The sequence below is a fragment of the Daphnia magna genome, linkage group LG10, assembly GCF_020631705.1.
Source record: "Daphnia magna isolate NIES linkage group LG10, ASM2063170v1.1, whole genome shotgun sequence".
Taxonomy (NCBI): Eukaryota; Metazoa; Arthropoda; class Branchiopoda; order Diplostraca; family Daphniidae; genus Daphnia; species Daphnia magna.
In genome coordinates, this window is record NC_059191.1 from 5276631 (window position 1) to 5288044 (window position 11414).

Below are 11414 nucleotides of genomic sequence, written 5' to 3' on the forward strand. Positions count from 1 at the left end.
TTTATTGCTTCGGGGCAACGGGTTAACCTCAAATTTTTCCCCGCACCGCCCCGGTTGAAAAAATAGCACCTCAATTCAGCCCCGAATGCACTTTATCGGTGCGGGGCGGTTAACTCGATTAGAACTAATTGGGGCCGATCACTAAGTTTCATTATTAATTGTCAAAATTTCTTTGTTTCCAAAAGGGGAAAACTTTACCGTGTTCAAATTTTTCCCTTGAACGTATTTTTATTTTAAGTCCAGCATTTAATACGAAAAATTGAAAAAATAAAGGAGTAATCATCTGTTTGCCGGATGGTTTATTTTTAAATTTATTACAAAAAATGAATAAAATATATGTAAGTCGTGAGTTTGTTTGCACAGGCTTTCCGTTTAGCTTAGGGGAACCAAGTCATTGGAAATTAACTTACAGAAAATTAATATTATTCGGCATCTAATAATATTCAAAGCAAGTATACTTATAATAGGATTTTAATTTAAAATAATAAAAAACTACTTTAAACTTAATAAATCATACTGAAGTTTAAAATTCAAAAAATATTTAGCCTAAATTGTTTAATTTCAATTTATACACTTCTGGTTTAACCTAAGTTCGACATCATCTTGACTTCTTAAAAATCCAGGTGCAGGAAACCCGAGTTCGAATCCTTATACAGCCTAATGTTTTTTGAAGATTAAAGGTCCAATACATGTTATATTTATAGCCAAATGAAAGCCCGTTCGGATATCCTTAGAATGTCTGTTGTAGGTCTTAGGGCACCTGTTGTACTCGTAGAAAAAAATTACGAAAGTTTACGATTTTGCGTAGACTATCGTAAATTAAACAGCGTCACTATAAAAGATTCATTCCCTTTACCAAGAATAGATACCACTCTCGACCAACTACACGGAAAAAAGTTTTTTACGACTCTTGACCTAGCATCTGGCTACTGGCAGATAGAACTAGAAGATTCAGCTAAAGAAAAAACGGCATTTATCGTAGAAAATAATTTATACCAATTTAAAAGAATGGCTTTTGGATTGTGTAACGCTCCGGCAACATTTCAAAGAACAATGAATTACGTTCTAAGAGACGTCTTAGGAAAGAAAGCATTAGTTTATTTGGATGATGTCATAATTTTTTCCGACAAATTCGAAGCCCATTTAGAAGACATACGCGAAGTATTCAACCTTTTAAAAATCGCTGACCTCAAACTTAAATTCAAAAAATGCCAGTTTATTAAACATTAAGTAAATTATTTGGGCCATATCATTTCTAAAGAAGACATTGCACCAGATCCAGCAAAAATTGATAAAATTCTTAAATTTCCAGTTCCTCAGTCAACTGACGACATTAGATCTTTTTTGGGACTAGCAGGATACTAGAGACGTTTTATTAAAGGATTTGGATCTATAGCCCAACCACTAACAAAGAAAACTCATAAATTAACTTGAAAGGAACCTTTCGTTTGGACTGACGAAGATCAGGTAGCTTTTGAGACCCTCCGAACATGCTTTACAACTAAGCCTATTCTGGCATATCCCGACTTTAGCAAGCAATTTTTACTTTTTACTGACGCATGTAATTATGGAATTGGGGCGATATTGTCTCAGATTCAAGACGGTAATGAAGTAGTCATTGCGTATGCAAGTAGACAGCTCAGAAAACCAGAATTAAATAACGCTACCGTAGAAAAAGAAGCCCTCGCAGTGATCTTTGCCATAAAATCTTTCCGTCACTACCTTCTTGACGAACCTTTTTTGGTCATCAGCGACCATAGCCCTCTTCAATGGCTACAAAATCAAAAAGATAATAATGGAAGGCAATACAGCTAGCAAGTACAAATTATAGAATACAATACAAGCCAGGGAGAGTACATTAAAACGCAGACTGTTTATCTCGGATAAAAGTCACGGTCATTAAAGAAAAAGGCAAATAAAACAGAAATAATAATAATAATAATAATAACAATAATAACAACAAAATAAATAAATAAAATAAAATATATAAATATATATGTATATATATATACAAAAACGAACCCGTACAAACTAGGAAAAAACTTTACTTTTCCTTTCAGACTTGAAAACAACACTAACTGACACCTAGCGGTCAAATTTTTCAACCTAAAAAAATTAAATATAAATATATATATTAAAACCACAGTAAAACAATCCCCCAAAAAAATACCTTTCATGGAAAAACTCTCATTCAACCGCTAAACCCAAACGCTAAAATTAAAGAAAGAAATAAACAATTAAAATACACAAACAAAAAAAATATATATATAAGAGTAAATTCCACCAACGTTAACCAAACGGACACGACCATTTTGGACGTAATATATCTTAAACACTCACACTCTCAATAAATAACTGAAACATTACAAATAAAAGAAATCTCAGCAGAGAACACCTACACAAACTATACCTTTCAATTCCTAATAGTCGCGACATCCTTGTCCCTACCAACACAAACATGGCGAATAGCAGCCAAACGAAAGCAGACGTTGACAGCTCCAACGTTGCCAAATTTCATTTTTCCAATTTTAATTTTTTTGTCCCTAATTAATATTTTTCCCTGACTAAATACATAAAATTATTCCCAAATTATATTTTTAAAAAATTTAATCCTTAAAGCATACATAAAAGAAAAATAACGAAATTTAATAAAAATAAGTATGTCCCTATTTTTCTTCCAAAAACATCACGCATACCCCATTTTTTTTTTTTTTTTTTTTTTAGAGGGACTACTCCTATTGGAGTTTTGCCCCGTGATTTTATTTAAATACATATGCATTTGAGCGTTCCACACGTACATTACATACAGCGTACCATTTGGCATTTTTACTTATAATTGATTCTTAGATAGATTTAAGCTAAAATTTTATTTGTGCGCTTTCTTGGGGGAGATAGACGGTGAGAAGTCAGGATAAATTTGCACAGTTCCTTTGGTAGACGTATGGATTTTTGAGATTGGGGGTGGCCAGAGACTAAGTTCTGAAAGGCTTATTGCTATGAAATTGACACGGAGGTTGGCAAAGAGGGGGCAATCGAAAACAAAATGTTCCGTAGTTTCGTATTGGGAGGAACATGCACAGGAAGGAGAGTTTAACAGTTTGAGACGATGTTGGTGGACATTTAAATAGCTATGCCCTGATAGAATTTGTAAGACTTGGTAGGTAGGTTATGAGAGGATAATTGGGTAAAACAACTTGGCGATGGGAAAAACGACCTGGTGGTGTTGCCTTGGGACGATTCGCTCCACTCCTTACTCCAAAGATTTCCTAGCACAGTCCTTATGGCTTTTTTTATCTGCGACGGGGGTCTGCCTGTATGCGTGAAAGGGTGGTGACGTTGCCGGGCGTCCTTTTCTTCCTTTCGTAAAATTTGATCGATATCCGGTAGGAGAGTTTCTGTGGCTTGCTGGGCGTAAGGAGAAAAGGTTTGGAGTTTCGACATGAGAAGTCGTCTTAGGGTGATTTCTGAGACTCTGTAGTCAACAGGCAGGGATCCGGTGAGAACTGAGAGAGCTCCGGAGTCGGCCGTCTTGAAAGATTTGGAAATTAGGATGTTGAATTAGCGTTCGATTTGTCTTAGTTTCTTCCGGTTTTGTTTCGTTTTAATCACGGATGCCCAGACTGAGCAACAATATAGAAGGCTTGGTTCCACCAGAGTTTTATATAAGGCTCCCAGGCTTGTCCCAGATAAACCCCATGTTCTTCCGGCGTAGGAGCGAAGGGAAAAGAAAATTTACCTTACTTGGCGATCCTTCTCGTTGAGGTGTGCTGACCAGTTCAGTTTTGAGTCCAGAATTAGGCCTAGTAGTTGTGTATGAGAGGTTGGTAAGATTTGGTGCTCATCCACAGTCAGGTAGAGGTTGTCCGATGGCGCATGCTTTCTACTGAAGATAATAAGTACTGTCTTCGCGGCGTTGATTTTTAATTTTAATTTCCCCAGGTGGGATTTGATAGCGTCCTTCAGCACTTGCATTTGACTGACTGCCATAGATTAGTCCTTATGTTGTGATGTTGCTGTTAAGTCGTCTGCGTATGCTAGTATTTTCCCCTGTAGCTTGAGGTCGGCTGGAATCCGTAATATGTCGTCGATCATAGCGTTCCAAAGGAAGGGAGAGAGTAGACTACCTTGTGGGCAGCCTGTAGGTATTGGAAAAGGCTCGTCTGTTTGCTGTTGGTCAAATCTGCCTACCCTGTGCGACAGAAAATCCTTAACAATTTTCACAAGAGAGAGTGGGCACTTTCTCTTGATAAGGGCTAGTAGAATCGCGGGAGCCCATGCTGTATCGAAAGCGCTCTTAATGTCAATAAGTGCGCATGCCGTAACATTCTTTTTTTGAAAACCTCTTTCGACTTCATTGACAAGGCAATGGAGTGCTGATTCTGTTGAGCAGTTGGCTTGAAAACCATGTTGATTTGGATGGATCCAGTTTCCTATCAAAGCCAGCTGCTGAAGTCGACTCAGAAGAATTTTCTCGAAAAGTTTACTCATTGCCGATAAGACGCTGATCGGCCTATAACTATTCACGTCAGAGTAGTCGGCTTTCCCTGGCTTGCGAATGATACATATTCTCGCTTGTTTCCAGCTCCTTGGAAATTTTCCATGTACAGTATCCTGCACAAAAATCCGAACACCGATTTAATTTCGTTTTTTTTTTGAAAAGGAGGGTAGACAGGGTGATGGACACATAGGGGGGGGGGGGAAAAGTAAAAATTTTTTTTTTTTTAAAGGTATTAAATTTTAAGAAAAAAAAAAGGGGGGAAATTTTTTTTAACCCCCGGGGGGGGTTTTTTTTTAAAAAAAAATTAGAAAAGTTTAATTTAGGGTGTATTTTTTATTTAAACAAAAAAAAATTAAAAAGTTGCCTATAAACAAAATATTAAAAAAAAAAGGAAAATGGGTAAAGTTTATATTATAAACCCGAGATTTAAATTTGAATTCCAATACAGAAAAAAAAAAAAAAAAATAATTAAAATAATTATAAAAAAATAATAATTAAAAAAAATTAAAAAAAAAAAAAAAAAAAAATAAAAAAATATAAAAAAAATAAAAAAAAAAAAAAAAAAAAAAAAATAAAAAAAAAAAAAAAATTTTTATAAAAAAAAAAAAATAATAAAAAAAAAAAAAAAAAAAAAAAAATTTAAAAAAAAAAAAAAAAAAAAAAAAAAAAAAAAAAAAAAAAAAAAAAAAAAAAAAACAAAAAAAAAAAAAAAAAAAAAAAAAAAAAAAAAAAAAAAAAAAAAAAAAAAAAAAAAAAATAAAAAAAAAAAAAAAAAAAAAAACAAAAAATAAAAAAAAAAAAAAAAAAAAAAAAAAAAAAAAAAAAAAAAAAACCAAAAAAATAAAATAAAAAAAAAAATAATAAAAAATAATTTTTTAAAACTAATTAAAAAAACCCACCCCCCCCACCCCCCCCACCCCCCCCCCCCCCCAAAAAAAAAAAAAAAAAAAAAAAAAAAAAAAAAAAAAAAAAAAAAAAAAAAAAAAAAAATTAAAAAAAAAAAAAAAATTTAATTAAAAAATAAGAAAAAAAAGAAAAAAAATGTATCTAATTAATATCGGAAGAGAGAGTATAAGTAGGCCGGTGGATAAGCCGTCCCAGCCTGGCGCGGATTTTTTCTTTAGAGCTTTGGCTGCAAATTTTATCTCACTTTCTATGATTGGTGCAAAAACATCTTGAACGTTTTCTGCTAAGGACCTAATTACGGATTTTTCAATTTCTTGGTGTGATTTGTCTGATTTTTCCTTCCGTGTGGAAGAAGTGTTCCGCGAAACGGGATGTAACAATTGATAGGTCCGCTGTAAGGAGTCCGTTTACATTTATTTCGAGTTTTGGCTGTGTAGAAGTTGCGGAGCGCGCGGATTTTTTTATCTCTCTGAAGGCGCTGTTTGCGTTACCGTTCATATCACTGATAATTTTTTTGAACGAGTCTCGTTTGGCTTGACGAATATGTTTTTTGAATATGCCTCTAGCTTCTTTGAAACGGGCTTGGTCTTCAGTCCGGTGGAAGCGGGACCATTTTTTAAATGCTTTCCTGGTTTCGTTTCGTAGACGGCCAAGTTTTTCTGTCCACCAGGGGGCCAAGGGACGTGGTCTGTGTTCCTTATTTTTATTTTTGCTTTTATTTGCGCTTGATATGATGATTGATGACATAGCTTCTACATATTTGTCGATATCGTCTCCAGCTTTCAGGTTGCTTTGGATTACATCATGAGCTGACAGTTCGTTAGTTAGGTTCTTCATATACAGATCAGCGTCTATATCCCCTTCTCTTGGTGGTTTTTTAGCTGTGCGTGTGCCAGGCGCTTGTGGCGTCTGTGACAGAAGAAAAAATATAAAGGGGTGATCCGACAAGGAGTGATCCTGTAAAAATTGCCAGCTTGTTGTGTTGGTATCGCCTCCTAGTAGTGTAACGTCAACAAAGGCTGTGCCAGCCGGAATGAAATTTAGGGAGTCTGCATTTGCATTTTCTACCTTTAAAAAGAAACGTGCTATAAGGTTTTCTAGTTCCTTTCCTTTTTTATCTGTGGAGTGGGAGTTCCAGACTGGGCTCTTTGCGTTGGAGTCCATGCAGATAACGGCTCTCTTTAGTTCAGTCTCGTAGGTCTTCAAATAGCTCTTGATGGTTAAAGAAATTGAGGGGGATGATGGTCGGCAGTAAGCGCATATTAGGAGGAACTTGGATTCTTCAGAGCCAATTTTAACAACCACTACCTCGTTTGACGAGCATTTTTCCATATGCGCTTTGATTCCATTATTTACCAGGATCACGGAGCCGTACGGATGTTGGTCACTAAGGTTGTGAAATGCGGTGAAGCCTTCCGGTATGTATTTTAGGTCGTAGTGGTCAAGCCTTTTCGTGGCGTACGGTTCTTGGATCATTACAATATCAACTTTATAGTCGTCAATCGTTTTGGCTAGTAAAGCGGAGGCCGCCTCGCAGTGTCGGAGGTTAATTTGGAGAAACTTTTTAGACTGCATGGGGTGCTCTTTTTTTAGGGTTTGATTATCTTCCATCTAAATGTTAAATAGTTGACGATACAATTTCACTGCATTAATTTGATCTGGACAGCTTGGGTCTCCTGCTGTGTGATTCTTTTTGCAATTTGGGCATTTAAAGGTGGACGCATTGCAGGACCTGGAATCGTGGTTACTCGAACATTTACCGCAGGTTGGCGTGGGGCTTTACAGTGTGACGAGGTGTGCCCACAGTTGTTGCATTTGTAGCATCTCCTTACTTCCCTGTTTACATCAATTGGGACGATTTTGATTAGTTTGTAGCGCGTGTGAATTTTGTTTCTACTTTGCGCCTCATCCCTTACCGCGGCGGAGCTAAAATACATTTTAACATGTCCTAGATCTTGGTCGTTTCATTTGTGGATCTGGACTATTTTTTGAAGTGTACCTTCAATAAAACTGTTTCTGAAGTTAATATCCTCTTTTAGTTCATCCATGTTCTCGATTGGGACAAAAAGACCGATTGCTGGGTATAGTTTTTCTTGGGTTCTCGGGTCGTTTATGACTGCTTGGCACTCTTCATTGGTTCTGATTATATCGAGAGCTTTATCCGCATATTGTTGATTCTGGAAAGTAATGAAACCTTTGTCGTCTTTCGTGTTGACTCTGAGTGGTATTGGGTTTCCGATTTCTTTTGACTTAAGTAGCTTATCCATGAGGCCTACGTTAAGTTCTCCTGCACCAGTCCGGTTAATTTTGAAGGCTACCGTTGTTTGGTTGTGTTTGTGGTTCTCCGACGGTCCTCTCACGGCGGCAGCGTATTACTTGGCTCCTTCGTTACGTTGACTTGATTCGGTGTGCGCGGCTATTACCTTGTCAGCAAAGGCAAGTTTAGCCTCTTGAAAAAGTTGTTTTTGTTTCTCCAATTCGCTTGTCTTTGCGTTCAGGAACGATTGTGTTTGTTTCAGTTGGCCTTGGTATTTCCTTGCTGCATATGCAATATTGAGGGTTCGCTGGATAAGTTCCTTATGCTTTAATTCGCTCAGTTCCCTTTCGTCAACTCTGAGTAGCGAGTCCTCTAGAGAGTCGGCATGAGTTCTGTAGTTATAATCTAGGCACGTAGACTCTTTCTTCGGTGCACCTTGGTCCTCCGAGCTAGGTGATATTATTTGTGTATAATTCCGTTTCTGTTGTTTACTTGTGTCCATGCTGGAATTAGGAGTAGACTGCTCAGTTGCTGCCTTTTTTATCTTTGTTCTGCAGTTTGGGCATAGCCTGTAGTTCCCTCTGCCCAAACCTTTAGTGAAAAATCTTTAGTTACATCGCTCGCATGTTCTTTCCTTCCCTTTTTGCGACCCGTCTGAAATAGTCGATTCGTCGAGATGGTCGACGAGACTTTCTTTGGGTGCAAAGGTGTTTCCTCCGCTCTCAGAATCCATACCTGAGACCAGCAGGTAGGACGAGAGAGAAAGACACTTAGAAGGAGAAGGGCGGTGGCCCACGGCTTTGACTGGGAATCAGACGGGGGGATGAGAGACTTTTCTGCCAACAAACTGTCACAGTTTTAACTTCTGATGTTATTGTGGAAATTTTGATTGAGAAGAACGGTGTGAAAACCGGGTGCAGAGTGGTGAAACTTGTTTTGGTACGCGCCCTGGTAGTTTTGCTATAGGAATACTTCAAAAAGAAACACTGATTTGCCGTAGAAATATTTTAAACTTGAAAAAAAAGTGGGAGACAAGAGTAAGCACAGAATCGTTGATCAAGCAGACGACGTCCCCAACTAGCAACTAGACGTCCATACCCCATCTAGCGGTCATTTTAACACCCACATTTTACACAACTTCACTATATGTACAAACTCCACTATTCTTCCCTTCATCATTCATAACATGTTTTTCCCCCAACCAAGTTTTTACTCATATTAATTAAATCATGCGTAGTTCAGTGATATTCAAAACAAAACAAAAACTTCCAATATATTTCTGCATTTTTTCATTCAAACTACACATCCACGACACCTAGCGGTCGACCCAGCATCTTTATGTACACTATTTCCCTTTCACTTACTGTAATTTTTCCCCACTCTTTCGAGAAGTTGTACACCAAAACAAAAAAAACAAAAAAACATATACATACAAAACAGAAACAAAAAACAAAAAAATTAAAACAAAAATAAAATAAAACAAAACAAAACAAAAAAATTAACAAAACAAAAGAAAAAACAAAAGAAAAGAATCATTTTCAATTTTCTGAAAATATGAATTACTTTCCATTCCTACGTTGTATCCTTCCTTCTAACTCATTTATCATATCTCCCACCAAATCCGTCTTCCTAGACATTTCTTATGACGGATAGTATTTCATCGAACAAATACAACCATGTAGTCCGCAACATCAAACTTATTCAAGTTTATCTTCAGAAAATGCTGTTGTACTTCATGCTAAGGTAAAAGTCTATTTTACCCGACCAAATTAACTTAACTAACATAACTTAACTTAACTATACTTAAGTAACTAAACGGGACCAAGCCCGAGCTTTGCGAGGCAAAATAGGGGTTTTGGGTGGGTAAAGTAATGTAATAGTAAAGTAATAAAGTAAAATAGTAAACTAAAATAACTTAACTTAACTATACTTAAGTAACTAAGCGGGACCAAGCCCGAGCTATGCGAGGCAAAATAGGGGTTTTGGGTGGGTAAAGTAATGTAATAGTAAAGTAATAAAGTAAAATAGTAAAGTAAAGTAAAGTAATAAAGTAAAATAGTAAAGTAAAGTAGAGTAATAAAGTAAAATAGTAAAGTAAAGTAAAATAATTAAGTTAAACACTCTAAATATTAAGTAAAATTAACACATTTAAGTTAAGTAAAAAGTAACATTTCTGCTAATCAGTAAGGTAAAGTAAATCTATTAAGTTACTAATAACTTTATAAAGTAATGTATAATTAAGTTAAGTAATTAAATTAGTCAAATAAATAATAAATAAAAAAAATTACTCTAATAACACTACTCTATTACCAAAATATTAACAACGAACACTTACCTTAAAAAAAAGTTATCCAATACACAGATGTATACACTACAAACTTTAAAAAATGAATGAAATACAAAGAATACAATATGTCGTCTGCTACATGAAATTATTCGTTGTTGCATGTTATATTTTAAAATCTATATATATAAAATTTACATACAATAACTTCATTTTCAAATACTAAATTATAACTAAATTTATTTAAATAAATAACAAGCAAATAAATTCAATTAAGAATAATTCATAAAAACTAGCAATTACATAATTATACATATAAAGTCACAACACTGGAAAAACTATCCACTACTGTCATCTGCTACAGATTCAAAAATTCAAAAATACAAATACAACTACAGACATGTAATCTACATTATTAATATTCTATTTTCTTTTCTAGGTGTTAGATACCTTTCAAGTATTGGTGGCTACTCAATTAGCTATGATGAGTTAACAGAATCTAGGGTTGCAAACACAAGTGTTTTCTGAGATTGTTTATAATTTGTCCAAAACAAGAAAGGTTAAACATAATAAATAATTCATTAGTTTAAATTGTATAAGTAATAAATACAAAATCAAATACGTATAACTGAGAACTATTTCATTAATAGATACAACCATCAACATAATATCCACCATATAGATAATTACATTGTAGCCCATAGCAAAAATTAAAATTTAGTAGTGAAATCTACATTCATATTTGATATAACATTTCACAATTTTCACTTCATCAGTTGGCCTGTCATCTTTATTGGTTTGTTACAACAAACCCAATCCGTTTCACAACAGACATGCCATAGTAGATCTTTCTAAATATGGATTGCATGCCATGACTATTGTGTTGGGGCTATAATAAATTTTTAAATATACACCTAATTACTATTTCTTACAATCACACACAGAGTTCTCAATAACAAAGTGTTTTTAAAAAATTAGCTCCATTTGTGTTACCCACAGTTTGCCATGGATAGTATACAGCACCTACAAATAATGAAACAATATAAATGAAGAATACGTGGTTCTATATTTATTCAAGGAAATAACCTGATTGTTTCATTCATCATGTAGTTCATCAGAAGTTCGCTCATATATAGTGAGATCACCACCTATTGTTTTATAGTCCATTTAATAAAACAATTATTTTGTCTTATGAATCGTAATTCTCAGATGATAGGATAGAATTTATTTATATAACTCAGCTAGTTCAACTAAAATATAGTATAGCTACTCGTATAGTATAGTATAAAAGTATAGTATAGAAATATGAAGTATGTGTAGTATAATTATTGTATTGTATAGTACTTAGTATAGTATGGTACTTAGTATAGTATGAGTAGTAATTATGGTATGGTATGGTATAGTATGGTATGAGTATAGTATAGTATGATATATAGTATAGTATAAAAATGAGAACCACAATGCAGTAT